The following is a 10,604-nucleotide window of genomic DNA, read 5'->3' as shown; positions in this document are numbered from 1 at the left end:
GGGATTTGATTCCATCTGCTCTGATGTCACTTCCTCTTTAATTCCTGGGTGACTGTTTTGGAGTGTGGAAGAGTTTCTCCTGAACCTTTCTGTATTTGTCGCAGTGTCCGGGGTAGGATGAGAATGAGCTTACACACTGCTCTAAGATCAGTTATGGGTAAAGTCTATAGGACAGAAAAAAAACAGACATCAAACTGTAGTCTACAGATTAATAGTCATCATTAATAAGCCATTACAATAATTAAAAATAGATTCCCCAAGTACCTCACATCCAGAATAGGGTTGTTGTTTTTATGAATCTCTGTCTCATCGAGTCGCTATGCAGTCGATGCATCAAAAATGTGAATTCTTAAACCTTACGTTAGCTCGCCATTTTTGTTTGCTGAAATCCATACCTTTTAAAACGTTAATAAAATACAACGACCGACTATTTCCTTGTTGATTTTCAATTGGCAAGTTGCCATCTTAGAGGAACAGCAATGAGAAAGCAGTCGGTGGTTGTTTTTGAATAACGGTTTATTAAAAGTATGTATTTCAGCAAACAAAGGCACGCAGATGAGAAACATAGGTACATAATAAGAGTTTAAGAATTTTCACTTTCGAAGTATCGACTACACAGCGAGTCGGAGGTTCGTTTCAAGAACTCTAGTCTGTGCCCAACTCGTGAATCATCATGGAGTTGAGGTACTCAACTACCAATTAAATAAATCATTCCCACCAGTCGCAGATATTTATCCTCTTTCCCACCCTCTCCAATTCAGCAATGTATATTACTTATATTTAAGATTTTATTCTGGTAAATAATGAATGTCTATAACATTTGTATGACATACTGTGGGCTCGTAATAAGAACGATTTATCGTCATGCAAAAAACAACATTAGGAGTTTTGACGTCACATTCTAAATCGCCCTCTGTTGGTCACCCACGCGCACACCGGAGGCGCTCCGGCCGGACGTTGCCAGCAAGCTAGGTATCTTCTATTTGGCAAGGACACCTGCTTCCTATGTAAATCCGACACAGTGCATTCATTAAAAGCATGTAGCTAGCTATTCAGATGATAGATTGGGCCCAATAAAGTTTGTTATAACTCCACAGTAACTGCTACCGTTGCAAGTTACCCGAACCACAGTCGCAATTCTGTTTAGTGAAAAGTAAACCGTCAAAATTCGCTATTTTCGTCTAAACCTAAACATGGCTGGCTAGGCCTCAAAGGGGGGAAGGTTGCGCCTTTGATAAGGCCCAATCGAAATTATAATATAACACATTCAGAACAGGTTGCGCAACATTTTCGCGCAAACCTTCACTGCAGTGCAACTAGTGAGGGTTTTCCGACTCACCACTTTACTGTTTGCGTTTTCCTAACGGCCAGCTGATCCTAGAACGGTGCGTGTGGAGACAGGAGACATTTTCCTTCTTCTCCAGACCTGCTTCGGCGGGTTGCAAATCAGCTCTAGATCTTATTCTTCTTCTTTGATGAGGTTTAACGGTGGTTGGCATCCAATAAAGGTTGCATTACCGCCACCTACTAGACTGGAGAATAACGCCCTTATACTTTGCTTGAAAAAATAAGTGAATATGCAAATACCCTACCATCTAACACAACACTCACAATATATATACATATATTCAGTACCAGTATAACGTTTGGACACACCTACTCATTCAAGGGATTTTCTTTATTTTTACTGTGTTCTACATTGTAGAATAATAGTGAAGACATCAAAACTATGAAATAACACATATGGAATCATATAGTAACCAAAAAATTGTTCAACAAATGAAAATATATTTTAGATTTGAGATTCTTCAAAGTAGCCACCCTTTGCCTGATGACAGCTTTGCACACTCTTGGCATTCTCTCAACCAGCTTCACCTGGAATGCTTTTCTAACAGTCTTGAAGGAGTTCCCACATATGCTGAGCACTTGTTGGCTGCTTTTCCTTCACTCTGCGGTCCAACTCATCCCAAACCATCTCATTTGGTTTGAGGTTGGGTGACTGTTGAGGCCAGGTCATCTGATGCAGCACTCCATCACTCTCATTATTGGTCAAATAGCCCTTACACAGTCCGGAGGTGTGTTGGTTCATTGTCCTGTTGAAAAACAAATGATAGTCCCACTAAGCGCAAACCAGATGGGATGGCGTATCGCTGCAGAATGCTGTGGTGGCCATGCTGGTTAAGTGTTCCTTGAATTCTAAATAAATCACCGACAGTGTCACCAGCAAAGCACCCCACGCCGTCACACCTCCTCCTCAATGCTTCACGGTGGGAACCACACATGCAGAGATCACCCATTCACCTACTCTGTCTCACAAAGACACAGTGGTTGGAACCAAAAATCTCAAATTTGGACTCATCAGACCAAAGAACACCGGTCTAATGTCCATTGCTTGTGTTTCTTGGCCCAAGCAAGTCTCTTTTTCTTATCGGTGTCCTTTAGTAGTGGTTTCTTTGCAACAATTCGACCATGAAGGCCAGATTAACGCAGTCTCCCCCGAACAGTTGATGTTGAGATGTGTCTGTTACTTGAACTCTGTGAAGCATTTATTTGGGCTGCAATTTCTGAGGCTGGTAACTCTAATGAACTTATCCTCTGCAGTAGAGGTCATTTTGGGTCGTCCTTTCCTGTTGCGGTCCTCATGAGAGCCAGTTTCATCATAGCGCTTGATGGTTTTTGCGACTGCACTTGAAGAAACGTTCAAAATTCTAGAAATTGTCCGCATTGACTGACCTTCATGTCTTAAAGTAATGATGTGCTGTCCTTTCTCTTTGCTTATTTGAGCTGTTCTTGCCATAATATGGACTTGGTCTTTTACCAAATAGGGCTATCTTCTGTATACCAACCCTACCTTGTCACAACACAACTGATTGGCTCAAACACATTAAGAAGGAAAGAAATTCCACAAATTAACTTTTAACAAGGCACACCAATTAATTGAGATGCATTCCAGGTGACTACCTCATGAAAATTGTTTATAGAATGCCAAGAGTGTGCAAAGCTGTCATCAAGGCAAAGGGTGGCTACTTTGAAGAATCTCAAATATAAAATATATTTTGATTTGTTTAACACTTTTTGGTTACTACATGATTCCACATGTGTTATTTCATTGTTTTGATGTCTTCACTATTTTTCTACAATGTAGAAAATAGTAAAAATAAAGAAAAACCCTTGAATGAGAAGGTGTGTCCAAACTTTTGACTGGTACTGTGTATTTTGGGGGGATTTCCATTAACTTTAATACATAGTCCTTCGAAAGAAGTATTGTTCACATTGTTTTTACATTTATATCTAAAAGCACAATAGATATAATTCATATTTTGGCATATTTATGACATTTTGGCAATACCCAGGCCTTCTTTAAGACTCCACAGTATTTCATCTGTAGGTGCTACAAAGCAGATATTGGTCTAATAAATATATATGTAATATGAGTAGCATTTTTATTTCAATAACAATTTTCTTACATTAATTAATGACATATGTCAACAATCCTTCCTCCATATTACCATTCTGTGAATTAGATTTCCTGAAAATCCCCAAATCATGGTATTTTTTTGTTGTTGTCCTGGTTTCGTGTGGACTCACCCCATTTCCTGTTGTGACTACCTGGGGCTCATAGTACAGTGTTAGTGTGTTGCCCCATAATCATACAGAATTTCCGGTTCAGTCAGAGGTTACATTTGGAAAGTAATGGTTATGTATGACATTGACCTTAAAATGGGTGTGGCCACACTTTAATCTCCACTCACTCAAGCTTACACACACACACACACACACACACACACACACACACACACACACACACACACACACACACACACACACACACACACACACACACACACACACACACACACACACACACACACACACACACCTCTTCTCATCGCTGACTCCATATGGAGGGGGTGGAGATGCCGGTGGAAGAGAGAGTTCCTGTAAACATCTCCTGACAGACACACACTCTGCGGTGGATGATATCGCTGAACACCATCCGTGCCGGTGGCAGGAGATGATAAACGATCTGTCGCTACACAGTGCTGCTGAAGACAAACACCCCCCCCTCGCTCTCTGTTCATCTCTGTACCTGTCTGTTTTCCTGTCTGACTCTCTATCTGTCTGTCTGTCTGTCTGTCTGTCTGTCTGTCTTTATGTCCCTGTACCGCCTCGCTCTCTGTTCGTCTCTGTACCTGTCTGTTTTCCTGTTTTCCTGTCTGACTCTCTGTCTGTCTGTCTGTACCCCCCTTTCTGTCCCTGTACCCCCTCGCTCTCTTTCTCCCTCTCTCTAGCAGTGCAGCATATTCACACATCCTTACAACCCACACAGGGAGGGTTAGTTCTGTGTGTGTCTGGTTGCCTGAGAGGGAAGGGTGTTAAAAAGGAGAGACTTGGAGTTTTACTGATCCGTTACCATAACAACTGTCTTAGCTGTGGGAGCTGGCTCGTTTTTATGGGACGGTTTGGGGATGGGGTAATGGGATTGGTGTGCTGTCATCACTCAGCCTGTGTGTTAAGTGAAGTTAAATCTTCAAAGCTCCGCCTATTATGGCCCAGTGACTATATCCATCAGAATAGGACAGAAGCCGACTCATGGCCTGATTCCACGTCTAACTCTAATTCTGCCGTCTAATTCTAAATTCTAATTCTAATGTATTCTATACGGGATTATCCCTGGTCACATCCTCCCCTGTCGAAGAGTATGAGTGCTATTGTAGGTTCTCAAATTAGCAATAGGAACTGGAGAGCGCTCTGTCAACCACTCAGACATGTAGTAACCCTTGTGTTGCCATGACAACTGGGAGTTTGTAAAATCAGCACTGTACCATGTGACTCTTGTGTAGTAGGCGAGGTACAAGATGGGTATGGAACAACAGCAACAAAGAAACATGGACAGGTTGTGTGTGTGAGTGTGCCCTGTTTTGCTGAGTAGTAACAAGGTAATAGGTAGTTGTGATTCAGCCCGATTCCAATCCCCTCACTAGCCTCCATCATAAGGAGAGTCAACAAGAGCCAAAGGAAGGGTGCAAATGATATGATTTGAACCATGCCTCTTCTTTGGCTGGAGGAGGTGAAGGAAAGGAGACAAGGAGAGTTGGATGAGAGAGAGAGAAGATAATCATCTACACATTGCATTGGCTTACAGCTCAGCACAGAGCTAACCAGAGAGTCAGCAGTTGCCTTCTCAGTACACACACACACACTCACACAGGCAGAACAGAGATTTGGGTTAGAGATAACAAACCGTTAACAATGAACACCAAACTTCAAAGTCTTGTGAAGACAAAAACACATTTAGCTTTTAATTTCATGAGGGATCTTATGCCCTGAAGTCGGTAGATAAACAAAGTCTAAAAAAGAGGAGTAGTTTTACTAATCTCTCTACAATCTAAGAAAAAACGTTCCATAAAGAACCGAAAAGGGTTCTATTGCTTGCTTCATACCCCTTAAAGTTCTAGAACCCTTTTGTAGGGTTCTTTCATCAGAACCCTAGGGATTCTTCTTCACTGAACCAAAGGTAGCCCTATTTATAAGTGCAATTTAAATTGCACCTGTATGGTGCAATTTATTAATTAAGGCTACTACTAATGAATAGTAATATTTCTGCAAAGAATATATTAAAATTAGGACTGTCAAATGATTAAAATGTAATTGAGTTAATCACAGGATTTATTACGATTAATCGCAAATTCTGAAATTAAGATTTTGTTCATATAAAAACATTACACTAATATTGACATATTGATGTTGTCTAAAGAAACGGTTAGCAAAATTAGGTCAATTGAAAAAGCACACTTTCTTTAACCTCAATGTCAACTTGTTTTTACATGGTGTTGTTTTCAGTGTGTTTTCAGTGTGTTTTCAGTGTGTTTTGAACACTTTCAGACAACGTGATTAATCACGATTAAACAAAAATAGTGCACTAAAATTGCAAAAATATAATAAAAAATTAAAGAATGGACAAAAGACTACCAGCATAGTTTTTAGATTGTATTGTCATCACAGTCACATTCAAACACAGATCAGGTAATGCTAACATAATTTGGAAACATGTACTGGTGGCCAGGGAGCCATCTCTTTGTTTGAATGATGGCCCATGCGAATCTTGGTACAAACGCTGGCTGACTTCTTTATGGAACAGTAGGCCTGCAGTATGGGTTGTTGCCTGGCCTGAGAAGAAAAACGGAGCAAAAACATGAGTTAATCTTTAGAAATAAACATGAGTTCATCGGCCAAAATTAAGACAAAATGCCATGCAGATACAGTTGAAGTTGGAAGTTAACATACACCATAGCCAAATTCATTTAAACAACATTTTTCACAATTCCTGACATTTAATCCTAGTACAAATTCTGTCTTGGGTCAGTTAGGATCACCACTTTATTTAAAGAATGTGAAATGTCAGAATAATAGTAGAGAGAATTATTTATTTCAGCATTTATTTCTTTCATCACATTCCCAGTGGGTAAGAAGTTTACATACACTCAATTAGTATTTGGTAGCATTGCCTTTAAATTGTTTAACTTAGGTCAAACGTTTCAGGTAGCCTTCCACAAGCTTCCCACAATAAGTTAGGTGAATTTTGTCCCATTCCTCCTGACAGAGCTGGTGTAACTGAGTCAGGTTTGTAGGCCTCCTTGCTTGCACACACTTTTTCAGTTCTGCCCACAAATGTTCTATGGGATTGAGGTCAGGGCTTTGTGATGGCCACTCCAATATCTTGACTTTGTTGTCCTTAAGCCATTTTGCCACAACTTTGGAAGTATGCTTGGGGTCATTGTCCATTTGGAAGACCCATTTGCGACCAAGCTTTAACTTCCTGACTGATGTCTTGAGATGTTGCTTCAATATATCCACATAATTTTCCTGCCTCATGATGCCACTTATTTTATGAAGTGCACCAGTCCCTCCTGCAGCAAAGCACCCACACAACATGATGCTGCCACCCCCGTGCTTCACTGTTGGGATGGTGTTTTTCGGGTTGCAAGCCTCCCCCTTTTTTCTCCCAAAATAACTATGGTCATTATGGCCATTATGGCCTATTTTTGTCAATGTAAATTATCCGGTGGTGATTTGTATTAATTGTTCAGCAGTCTAATGGCTTGGGGTAGAATCTGTTGAGGAGCCTTTTGGTCCTAGACTTGGCGCTCCGGTCCAGCTTGCCGTGTGGTAGCAGACAAAACAGTCTATAACTTGGGTGACTGGAGTCTCTGACAATTTTATGGGCTTTCCTCTGACACCGCCTATTATATACCGTAATTTCCGGACTATAAGCCGCTACTTTTTTCCAACGATTTGAACCTCGCGGCTTAAACAATAACGCGCTAATATATGGATTTTTCCGCTTTAAAAAAAAATATATATACACATTCTGTGACGTGCTCAGTTTTTTGGCGGCATGAAGCTTTCATTAGACCAATGAAATTGCCGAACGGGTTAAGGTCAAACAACTTTTTGTTTACTGTTTAGATTAAATCAGCGCTCAAACTTCCCATCATTCTGATTACAGCAGTCATTTTGTCACCCTCATCATGGCAAAGACACGGAGAAATGCATATGATGCAGCTTTCAAGTTGAAGGCGATTGATCTGGCTGTTGGAAAAGGAAATAGAGCTGCTGCACAGGAGGTTTAAAAATTCAGTGGGTGCAGCTTATATTCAGGTGCGCTCAATAGTCCGGAAATTACGGTAGGTCCTGGATGGCAGGAAACTTGGCCCCGGTGATGTACTGGGCCGTTTGCACTGCCCTCTGTAGCGCCTTACGGTCAGATGCCGAGCAGTTGCCATACCAGGCGGTGATGCAACCGGTCAGGATGCTCTCAATGGTGCAGCTGTAGAACCTTTTGAGGATCTGGGGGCCCATGCCAAATCTTTTCAGTCTCTCCCAAGCCGTTGGGGAGTTGCAGCAATGAGACAAGATCGTAAATACCAATTGACTAAAATGGGGGTAAAATTTTATTTAAAAAAAAATTGAGATAAAATAGGAAAATCATTAAAGTTACACTATCAGAAGTATTACATTTTTCTTTAAGGAAATATTAAAGTTTAGATTGAATTAGCTTCCCCGTTCTTGAAAGGAAATTTGCCTTGAAAATATTAAAACCATAAATCAATGATCAAGTTTAGATGAATAGGAACAGACAAAACATTGTTCTGTAAAACAGTTGAAAAACAACATTGAATGAACATCACAACATTCTATGTGATGTGAAAATTAAAATGTAGGTTCATATCGGATTAGAATTTGGCAAACTTATGTGTGCAGGTGTCTGACTTTGGTTTCAAAATGATTTTCATGTTCTCAACAGACAGGTCATAAAAGTTTCTAATAGTATGGGTACTCAAGTGGCGCAGGGGTCTAGGGGTGCTGCATCTCAGTTCTAGAGGTATCACTACAGTACTTGGTTTGAATCCAGGCTGCATCACATCTGGCTGTGATTGGGAGTCCCACAGGGTGGTGCACAATTGGCTCAGCATCATCCAGGTTTGGCTGGGGTAGGCCGTCATTGTAAATAAGAATTTGTTATTAACTGACTTGCCTGGTTAAATATAAACTTCTAAACCAGTAAGGGTCATGCAACTAAAATGTGTTCAAATCTATTAACAGAAAATAGAGACATTGCTGCATCTTCAAACATGGACTAAATGGTTTCTGTAACCAAGTCACTGTTGTGTTTCTGAAGACAGAGTTGTGGAATGCAACAAACATAACAAAATCACATTCAAAGATATGCAATAAACTTTGGGACTGAGATCCAAACCTCACTGACTGCTTTTGTAAATCAGATATCAATATGAATTCCATAACTTGTAAGTCCTATGTGCCAGGTTCAAGGCAACGCCAATTCATGACAGATATTCATATTTGCATTTTAGTAATTTAGCAGATACTCTTATCAAGCACGACTTTAGGGGTGAAGCAATTAGGGTTAAGTGCCTTGCTCAAGGGCACGTAGACAGATTTGTTTTAGTCGGCTGGGGATTTGAACCAGCGACCTTTCAGTTACTGGCCCAATGCTCTTAACCACTAGGCTACCTAAAGAAGTTAGGCAGTGACAACAGGCAGATTTAACCATATGCACCATTTCAACACAAAGAGATCCTTTGCACATTCCCATATTTGTCTAGCATTGTGTGACATCAAAGGGAGAAGAGTATGATTTCATGTGGACACCGCGCATGGATTTTATGTTGTTGTTGGCATCACCTAAAGCAAAACTTGTTAGCTTCTTGTTGAAAAAACGTCAGGGTTATTCTACAAGACAGTACACATTAATCAAGTAAGACATAAGTCAACAAGGAACATATAGCATGGACAACCATAGGCCTATATGGGACATAGAGGAGGAGTTGTCTGGTCAAGGTCTTCTGTAAAAGTCACTTCAAAATGGGGGATAACCTCTCATTCACAATACTAAAATCCAATGGTTTCATTTCAGAGCCGAGTATGGTATAGAAAACCAGCCAGGCTTACATGTTCCCCTACTAATGTGCACATAAACAGGAGCATCGAGCTGATGCCAAGAAATCCATCCAAAGACTCAGCTTTCTGTAGAGCCAGTGACGAGGCATAATGTCAGAAAGAAAACCGACAGTAAAAGGTTGTCACAGAGTTGAAATCGGAAATGATCAGAACAGTTCATCTTCGCTGTGTAAAAGAGTGAATCGTCATTAGAACAACAAGCATACAAATGTTAATATAGTCAATGACATTAGACTATCCTGTGTAGGCTATCAATAAACAGCCACCCAGGTAGCTACTGGCTATCAGAGGGGTGAGATAGAGACATGCAACATTGTCATAAGAGCGCAAGCTACAAACCAAAGATCATGTAGCCTATAAAACAACGGCAAGTGTGGGTGTTCTAAAGCTAAGATGACGATAATAGGAGTTTATCATCAACATCCTAAGGGCTGTACAGTGCCTAGATCAGGACTGGGGTCAATTCCAATGGTTCCAATTCTAACTCTGCAGTGGTTTATGGGACAGTTCTCAACTGAAAGTGGTGCTCGGTCTCCTCAAGGTGCAGTGGTGGTGTGTTATTTGATTAGGATCTCTTTCCGGCCTGTTTTGGACTAATCTTCCAAGAGTCCTTGTGTTTCTGTTCAGTAGAATGGATGTGAGAGGCTCTGGCTCCAAACCCAGTACCACCCCCCACACTCCCCATTCCCAAACCGTCTCATCGAAATGAGCCAATCCCCACGCTAAAACCGTTGGTATGGAAACGGACAAGTAAAGCTCCAAATCTCTCATTTTTAACATCCCCTTACTGGCACACAGGCACGCACACACACAAAAGAACCAAAGAGTTCTATATAGAACACTATATAGTTCTATATAGAACACTATATATACTAAAAGTATGTGGACACCACTCCTCTTTCTGTTTACCTGTCATTGATCTGTATATCTTATTTTTGTATTATATATATATTTTTTTTACCTATAACTCTCTTTTTCTGTCTTACTGCTCTTTTATGTTTATATAAGAATTGTATACTTGTCTTTACTACAAGGTACCTATACACCATTCTTGTGTGCGTTCAATAAAACATATTTAAGCAAGGCTACTGATCACATACTGTATGCTTGTTTCAGCTCTG

This window comes from Salmo salar, unplaced genomic scaffold (genome assembly GCF_905237065.1).
Source record: "Salmo salar unplaced genomic scaffold, Ssal_v3.1, whole genome shotgun sequence".
NCBI lineage: Eukaryota > Metazoa > Chordata > Actinopteri > Salmoniformes > Salmonidae > Salmo > Salmo salar.
Note: the sequence above shows the minus strand (reverse complement) of the source record.